At 42.7% G+C, this 9,777-nt stretch overlaps 1 pseudogene; it reads right to left on the bottom strand.

The window, feature by feature from the left end:
- Positions 1-9,366, bottom strand: part of LOC102859276 — a 77,978-nt pseudogene extending 68,612 nt beyond the window's left edge.
- Between the last annotated feature and the right edge of the window lie 411 nt (positions 9,367-9,777).

The following is a 9,777-nucleotide window of genomic DNA, read 5'->3' as shown; positions in this document are numbered from 1 at the left end:
ATTTTGCTAGTCTTACTGGAGTGAGATGATATCTCTTGGTTGTCTTGATTTGCATCTCTCTCAGGGCTAGGGATTTTGAACATTTCTTCAACCAGGAGAAGATAAAATAGATGAATGGGCAGAGCTTTTTCTTTTGTGGAAGCAAGTCCCCCAGCGTCTGCCGCCTACATTTTTGTTCGTAGTTGAGCATTTTGCATCATCCAGGGACCTCTCTCCATGTTACTTCCCACCATGGGGCATTCTTGGTTATCAGTAAAACTCACTATGGACTACACACCAGAGTTCCTTCCCACCAGAGGCCGCTCTTAAATGGGTTCAACTATCAATTAGTAGACTGGGGCGGGAGCTGTCAACAGCTATCAGGCCTCTACTAATGCTAGATCAGCGACTACTCTAACCATTTCTGTCTGTCAATGTTGACTCTACTGTCTTTTCCTACCATTTGAGTCTTTGAGTTGGTGAACATAAGATTGTCTTTTCAAAACTCTTGACAAATTAAACATTGTGATGAAAACTTGATCAGTTCTTCCCTTATCAACTTCTATTGTACTCTACTTTCTTATAAAAATGTTTGGTGAGTGAAAGATCAAGTTGTATCTTGAAGATTTCATTACAGTATTATAATTAATGCTTTGCTAATTTCTTTTGTCCAGATTAAAATCCCACAGATTGAATATAGTTGCCCCCCTGGATAAAGCTTTTATTGTATCCGAAGGATTTGGCATAATGATGTATCCACTAGGGGGCGCCCGCAGCCTCAGAATCGTTCATGTTCGTGCAAAGAGAAGGCAGGCTGCCAGCCCTACCATTGGGAGGCCTTTGATTCAGGGAGGTTCTGGAAATCTTCCTGGAAGGCTTGCATCTGTCCGCTAATGGGTTTGACAGAGAAGAACACTGCCAGCTCCCAGATGAGAGGGTGAGGAAGGGGCTCAGAGAAAAGGAAGGAATTGAGAGGGGAGAAAAGGGTAAGCAAACTGGCAAAGGAGGGGAGAGTAAAGGAAGGAAAAATTACAGGAGAAGAGCAAGAATGAGTGAAAGAGAAGAGGAAAACGGAAGGGAATGCTTTCTTTTGTAGGACAAGGGGTTCCAGAGACACTGGAATATGGTGTTTTCATGGACAGGGTTTGGAGAGGAACCCAGTAGAACAGTATTAGGGGACTCAAGATGTGCCCCACGTCTTGTGGGCATAGTTTTGTACCTTCTAGAGTTTTCTTCCCAGGTGCCTGCACAAAGCTGCAGTAATTCTTCTGTTGATTTAGATTCAAAACTTACTTTTTTCATTAAAAAAACCACTGATGCGTTTTGACTTCAGTCAAAAGGAAATGTCACATGAGGATTGAGAAAGTCAGTTTTATAATAGCTTCCAGTCTGTGGAACCCCACATGATTATTACAGACAACTTTTCACTGTTGTTGTTGTTATGTGCTGTCGAGTCATTTGCGACTCGTACAACTACAGGATAATAAAAAACAAAAGAATCTTTTCACTTTAAGTGTTTCCATTTCCCCCTAAAATGTAAATATAATAATATTTGATACAGAAAAATGGAAAGGAAAACCAACCATCAGGAATCCTACAATGTTATAAGAGCTCTGTGGTGAGTGTTTTTATATAGAATTCTACTTGGGAAAGTCAGCTGTCAGAGACCTCTCCAAAGTACTGAAGAGCAATGATGTCAGACCAGAGACTAAGGTGTGCCTGATCCAGGCCATAATCTTTGCAGTTACTGGCTATGCATCAGAAAGCTAAATAATGATTAGGGATGATAAAAGGAGAATTTATTATGCCTTTGAGCTGTGTTGCTAGAGAAGAGTATTGAATAAATACTATGGACTAACAGGAGAACAAACAGGTTCATCCTAGAGAGGGTGAGACCAGGCTGTTCCTTGGAGGCAAGGATTCTGAAGCTTCATCTGACATACTTTGGACATGTTGCAAGGAGGGGCCATTCTTTGGATAGAGACATCATGCTTGGGGGTGTGGAGGGACAGTGCAGGAAAGGAAGACCCTCTATGAGATGGATTGATTTAGTGAGTGGGATAATGGGGGTAGGGGTGTCAGAGACAATAAGGTTGATACAGGATAGAGCAGCTTTTAGGGCTGTAATATAGAGGGTCACTGAGTCATAGGTGACTCAATGGCACAGAACAGCAACTAGTGATTGCAGAGCCTGACTCATGTGTCATAGCAGAACTGTGCTCCATCGGGTTTTCTATGTCTGATATTTTGATGATAGATCTTCATGACATTCATCCCAAATTACCTCTAGGAAGACTTGAATCTCTAACCCTTCTTTCTGTTAGAATATTATATTAACCATCTGCATCCCTAGAGACACTATTTTTGGAGCCTCCTGGAATCAGCAAGTCTAAACATTGGCTCTTCTGGACATTAAGATAATAAATTGTAGCCATTTAAATGTTCTTACAAAATCTGGGCAGGTTACTTCAGGGCTGAGCTCGAGACCTGCAGGGTCAGTGAAAGACTCTTAACTACCTCCTTTTAGACCTTATTGGAGGGCACAGATCTTCTGCAGAAAGGTCAAGGACTGCAGTCTTCAATATGAAGCTCAACATCAAGAAAACAAAGATTCTCACCACTGGGCCAACTGGAAGCACCATGATGGATGGAGAAGAGATTGAGACTGTCAGCAATTTCAGCTTGCTTGAGCCCACTCTTGGAACCAGCAGCCAAGAAATAAAAAGAGAATTTAGATTAGGAAAGTCTGCTGTCAGGGACCTCTCCAGAGTGCTGAAGTGCAAAGATGTCAGTCTAGAGACTAAGGTGCACCTGATCCAGGCCATGGGCTTTGCAATTACTTGGTATGCATCAGGGAGCTGGGAAATGACTAAGGACGACGGAAGAAGAATTGATGCCTTTGAGTTGTGGTGTTGGAGAAGAGTGTTGAACATACTCTGGACTGACAATAAAACAAATAGATCTATCCTGGAGAGGGTGAAATCAAGTTGTCTTCTGGAGGCAAGGATTTTGAGACTCTGTCTCACATTAGTTTGGACATGGAGGGATCAGTTGCTAGGAGATGGATATCATGCTTGGAGAAGTGGAGCTACAAGGCAGGAGAGGAAGACCCTGGATGACATGGATTGACACAGTGACTGGGGATGGAGGGGCAAGTGTGTCAGAGATAGTGAGATTGGCCTAGGATAGGACAGGGTTTAGAGCTATTGTGCATTTTGTTGCTATGAGTCACAGGTGACTCAATGACATATAAGAACAACAACATAATGTTCAATAATGTACGCTTCTCTGAAAGAGAGAAGAGAGAAAACTGTTTAAAAGAGACATGTGATTAGGTATTTCGGTCATGACAGGAGTCTAGAACGATGGCTACATGGTGGAGTGGACCTGGAGGAGGGTTTGTAAAATAATGAAAGAATCTTTTACTTTTCCAAGAGGGTAATGTCTGGTGGGGGGGAGCCTTGGGAGGGGACAAATCAACAACAATGAATGAATGGAAATCCAAAGCCTCTGTAAATTTTCACTGAAATTAATAACAAATTTAAATTTTTTTAAAAAAGAATTAAGTTAGAGTAAGGATGGCAATGGAACCACCTTACCTTTATAACTTGATTTGTGCCACTATTAGAACCTCTACTCAGAATATTATTGCTTTTCAATTTTTGACTCATGCACTTTTAACTTGTTAGTTAAATTTGTATCTTCTAGGCTGCAACACTTCCATGATACATCTTCAAGGATATGAACATGTACGGCTAAGCACAATTGATAACAGTGTATCTAAATTCCAAAATCAATCTCCATAATAGTCTATGTGTTTCCTACTGCCAAAGGGGCCCTTTAGAGTAGTGAGAGAAGACATTCACCCTGAAACCCACAGCGTCCCTTTTCAGCAGGAAGTAGCTAAGAGAATACGCCATCCCCTTTTCCTTATGAATCAGGGTGAAGTCTCTCTCAGGGAGGAGTGATAGGGAATGACAAGGGACACACCGACAAAGGAGATTAATCAGAACTGATTTGACAAGCACTGTGGCAATTGGACAATTAAAACAGACATTGGGGTGGGGGGAAAGAAGAACAAACTGGGGATGAGGGTGGAGAAAACAGTGCAACAATGAATGAATGAAAACCCAAAATCTCTGTAAATGTTCATTAAAACTATTAAAATTTAATTAAAAAAATAAAAAACAAAAAAACCCACAACAAACAGCAATTGGAGGAACGTCCTAACTAATGATACAATTTGTACACCTGCATCTCACAGTTACTGGAGCATTATCTTGGGGATGTTTCTGGGGTGGTTGTTTTTGTTTGTTTTACTGCCCTCTCCTCAATTATATATATTAATAAATTCCTTTTTAAAATTAAAAAAAAATAAGAACAACAACAATGGCATAAAGTTTGCACTAAGATCAAACGAACTACCCATGTAAGTTTGAGTTCCTTTGCCAGGTTTCAAAAACAGGCTGTTTATTGCTTTATGCTAAATATACACAAAAATACCAAGAGAGCAGTATAGAGCTCTTTGCGTTGGCAAGATGTCAGTGTACATACCTGCCTACTTCCCATTAGGAAAAAGTAAAGAGACGTTTCATTTCCTCTTAAACTCTGGGTTAGAGAGAGCTGGTAATAAGTAGGTAGGGCCCAGGGAACGTGTGGGAAGGTCAACCTAGCATATATCTGTCAGCAACTGGACAGGTGGCCAATACTGAGCCAACCACTTTCTGTTCTGGTTGGCCCAGGGCACAATTCCCAGAATACCCTGCGATGCTTTTGCTGGTAGATAGGAGCCTCCTCAGTGGCCGACACAGCAGTCACAGTTAACCCTGCCTTCCCCATGCAATATGCAAGTGTTCAAGTGTTGACTAATGCCTGTCCCTGTTGCCAGAATGTTGGAGGGAAGCCATCAAAAGGTTAGTAAGTTATCTTCTGAAGTGAGAGACATCTAGATTGGAATCAGTACCCTTGGACTTTTACAAGCTACCCAACTTTCCAGTTATAGCTTTCATCTGTAAGGGGGAGATGGTTATAGTGTCGACTCCAAAGGTTTATAGTGGGGGAAAAAAATGCATGTAGTACAGTATCAGCAAGCCCTGGTGGCCTAGGGGGTAAGGAACTGCACTGCTAACCCAAAGGCAAGCAGTTTGAATTCACCAGTTGCTCCACAGGAGAAAGACAAGCCATCTCTTCCTGTGCTGTTTACAGCCTCTGGAAACCCGCTGAGGGATTTTCAGCTGTGAGGCAGTTGTAACTCAGCAGCATAATAACAACTACACAGTACAATGCCTAATATGAGTTAGAAATTAATACAATTAAATGATGATGCCTGGCACCCAGTGTTGCTGTTGTTAGCTGCCACTGAGAACGTCTACAACTCATGGGGACACCAAGCACAATGGGATACTAAGCTGCTCTGCCCTCTGCCACAGGCTGTGAATCAGACTAAGTGAATAACTGGTTTTCATTGGCTTGTTTTCAGCAGTAGATCACCAAGCCTTTTCCCCTCTTCCATCAGCATCATAGCAGCATGTGAGTCTGTGCTGACAGAAGGGTGGTGGTACTTGTGGTAACTGCTGAGAATCAAACCTGAATCTCCCCATGGAAGACAGATTCTACCACTGAACCACCACTGCTCCCAGCACCCTTTATGCTTCCTATTAAGTTGTGTTCCCTTTAGTTTTAGTGTCTGTTGTGTGTTGGTATTGGGTGCTTCTGAGTTGTTTTGGAGCCATAGTGATGCCATGTCACTGTAGAATTGCACTGTAAGATTTTCTTGGCTTCCATCTTTATGGACAGAGATTGCTGGCTCTTTCTCCTTCAGAGTGGCTTGTTGGATTAGAACCATCAACCTCTGGGCTAGCTGCTGAACATTTAACCATTTTCCCTACAAAACCCAAACCTAAACACAGTTGATTCTGACAGAGACCCTGTAGGACAGAATAGAATTGTCCTATAGGGTTTCATTCATTCATTCATTCATTCATTCATTGTTGCATAATTTCCTCCCTCTCTCCCCTGCTGCACTTTGCTATGCACCTCTATGAAACGTGGCATGGTACTTTCTCAAAAAGTTGGAAATAGAAATACCATTTGACCCAGAAATTCCAGAGCTGCCACCCAAACAGATGTTTATTTATTGCCACATTATCCACAACAGCAGAGATATGGAAGCTGTACATCTTTTTAAGGGGAGGGAAGACTTGTCTTTCTCCTGAGAAACAGTGGTGGATTCTACACTGACCTTTTGGTTAGCATTTCAACCTGTCATTCACCATGGGCTCCTTAATTAGACAGGGAGAGAGAAATAAACCTATCTCCCTACAGCACAGGGTGTGATTCAGACAATCATAATTTCTGTTCTAAGTATTATATTTTGTAGTTCTCTTCTCAATTTCTGCATTATAGCCATTGTGATCCTCAAATTGGCCAGAGTAAATCTGTTATCCTCATAACATTAATCTGTTTATAGTAAAGTGATACTATATGATATATTCTCAGCGTAAAGTGCAGGCTTGGTAGTTAGTGCTGACTCCATCTATGGACAAGTGAATGGGATTCTATCTAGCCAATAACTTTACCTGAAGCCTCCTTTCACAATCCAGGGGGCAGATTGCTTCTGCCTGGTCCTTTAAAAGAGGGACACAAGGCCCAGGATCTATGAGGAGTCTGCTAGAGAGATGTTTTCTCTTTGCAAGGTCATTAGTTTAGCAGGGGCAATGCCTGGAACACAAAGCACGGTTTAGGAACAATGTGTACACACTTGTGGATGGACAGGTGAAGAGGCCTGCTTTTACGTCTGCCCATGAGATAAGTGCAAACAGGTAACCAGGTATTAGCAAACCTGCCACCAGGTCAAGTGCTATGTCTTTTTTACTCAAAGGCATAGATAAATAGAACAAAGATAATGTTTTTGAACAAATTCCCAGAGCCGGCCCATGTATAGCAAGCCAGTTTCTCTCCTTGAGTGCACTGTGATAGAATATGTCAACGTCCTTTCCTTCTTTGACTCATTTATTCTTCCCTTCTCCAACCACTGGGTGGCACAATCATCTGTTGTCTTTTGGTTGGTTATAAATGAAAGTTTGGAAGTTCAAGTCCACCCAGATGTGTTGTTGTTGTTATGTAAAGTCAAGTCACTTGAGACTCATAGCAACTCTAAATACAAGAGCCCTAAACCCTGCTCTATCCTGTGCCAACTTCACTGTCTCTGAGACACCCACTACCACTGCCCCAATCACTGAATCTATCCATCTCATCGAGGGTCGTCTTCTTCTGCTCTGTCCCTCCACTCTCCCAAACATGATGTCCCTCTCCAAGGACTGGTCCTTCCTTGCAACACTCCCAAAGTATGTTAGATGAAGCTTCAGAATGCTTGACTCCAAGGAGCAGACTGGCTTCACCCTCTCCAGGATAAACCTGTTTGTTCTCCTAGCAGTCCATGGTGTATTCAACACTCTTCTCAAGCACCACAGCTCATTTATATCATACCTAGTCACTGCCTAGTTTTCCGATGCATAGCACACAATTGCAAAGAATATAGCCTGGATCAGGCACACGTTAGTCTCCAGCCTGATGTCATTGCTCTTCAGTACTTGGAGAGGTCCCTAAAAGCTGACTTTCCCAATACAATTTGTCTCCTGATTTCCTGGCTCCTGGTACCAAGAGTGTTGACTGTAGAGCCAAGCAAACGAAAACTGTTAACTATCTCACTGTCTTCACCATCCATACTGATGCTGCCAATTGGCCAAGTGGTGAGAATTTTTGTTTTCCTGCTGTTGAGCTTCAATCCATATTGATGGCTGCAGTCCTTGACCTTCTGCTGCAAGTGCTTCAGGTCCTCCTCAGTTTCAGCAAACAGGGTTGTGTTATCTGTATCACTCAGGTTGATGATGAATATTCCACCAATCTTAATGCCACATTCCTCCTCATACAGCCCAGCATCCCAGATGATCTGTTCTGCATACAGATTGAAAAGATATGGAGACAGAATACATCCCTGGCAGACTCCCTTCCCAATTTTGAACCATGCAGTGTCTCCTTGCTCTGTTCTGATGACTGCTTCTTGGTTCAAGTATAGGTTTTGCATAAGCACAATCAAATGTTCTGGTATTCCCATTCTTCTCAGAGTCTGCCACAGTTTGTTATGATCCACCCAGTCAAATTCCTTTGCACAGTCAATGAAGCGCAGATAGACATTCTTCTGGTACTCTCTGCTTTCAGCCAAGATCCATCTAACATTAGCTATAATATCCTTAGTACCACAGCCTCTTCTAAATCCAGGCTGCACCTGGCAGTTCTCTCTTGATGTGTTGCTCCTGTGTATCAGGAAAAATAAAAAGGCCAAACAATGGACTGCTGGAAAAAGTAACTGAGAACCTATGAAGCACAGTTCACTCTGGCACCTGTAGGGATGCCATAAGCCAGCGTCAATGCAGTAGCAGCTAGTTAGCTGGAATTTACTTCTTCTACACTATGACTATGACTATGACTATGACTATGACTATGACTATGACTATGACTATGACTATGACTATGACTATGACAAAGAAATATACTAGAGAGTGTGTTTATCCAATCCTTTATATCTTGTTTGGCCATACGACTTGCACTGGGAAACAGACTGAGGTACAAGTGAACATGCACCAGTTCTGTCTGTCAGGGGCCTTCCTGTTTTCTGTTTCCTATGTTCTAAAACAACACAGCCCAGCAGACCCACTTTTCTCAGGAACAGAATAAGAGACACATAGACCAGAGCAGCTATCTAAGCTTCCTTGCTCAGTCGTGAGCTAAATCAGTGCTCATCGTCATGCCATTGGGATCATGACTGTTATGCAACAATAGCTAACTGATACACTTAAATATCATGAGACTGGAATAGAGAAGAAGATGCTTGTAAAAGAAAGCCTACTTCTTCCTGTAGTAGAATGTGAGGGATTGGAATTGGGAAACAAGGCAATCATGAGGCTTCTTATTTTTGCCTTATTCTTGAGGGTGAGGTTTTGCGTATTGTGAGCTCTTCAGGAGCTGCCTTAGTTATATAGTGCTGCTATAACAGAGGTGCATGTTTCCACAGAAATTTATTCTCTTACAGTTTAGGAGGGGTGCTAGCTCTAGGGGAAAGCTTCCCTGTTTTTCTGTCTAGAGGAATGCCTTAGCTTTCCTTGGTATCTGCGGTGCATTTCCTCGGTGTTGTGCGCCGTGCTCCATGTACCTTGGTCTCGTGATCCATGGAGTGCTCCCTCTATCTTGGTCTTCTCCAATGTCAAGGAGCTTCCCAGCGTTGGGACCTGGGTCCAAAGAGATGCACTTCTTTCCTGGTAATTCTTTCTTGGTGGCACTAAGGAGGTCCCCACCTCTGCTCACATCTCCTTTCTTTTTATCTTCCATGAGACTAAAGGTATTACAGGTCACACTCCTGGGAAACTTCGTTGAAGAGGAGTGAGGGGATTGAGAAGGGTGTTGCATTTCACCCTTAATCCTATTACCACTATCTGGTTTATCAAGTCATAGGAGATCACTGCATAGCTTCCACACTGTGTCATTCATACATGTAATTTGGGATGATACAGTTCACTTCATGGCAGAAGCCAACGGCCTCTTTTCTACATAGGAGAAGCTGTGAGCCTCACGCAGCAGCCTGCATCTTGCTTTGAACCACATCTAATATGTGAAGGTACCATCATCCAGCACAGCACCAGCTGAGCCAGCGGCCGGTGGCAGTTAATGCTCCTTCACAGACTTCAGGGCACCCAACAGAGTGCATGCTTCTGACAGAAGCTGGAGTTACAACAGAGAAGC

This window comes from Elephantulus edwardii, unplaced genomic scaffold, assembly GCF_000299155.1.
Source record: "Elephantulus edwardii isolate Elephantulus edwardi_28Jun2011 unplaced genomic scaffold, EleEdw1.0 scaffold00054, whole genome shotgun sequence".
Taxonomy (NCBI): Eukaryota; Metazoa; Chordata; class Mammalia; order Macroscelidea; family Macroscelididae; genus Elephantulus; species Elephantulus edwardii.
This window is presented reverse-complemented; position numbering and strand designations above follow the sequence as displayed.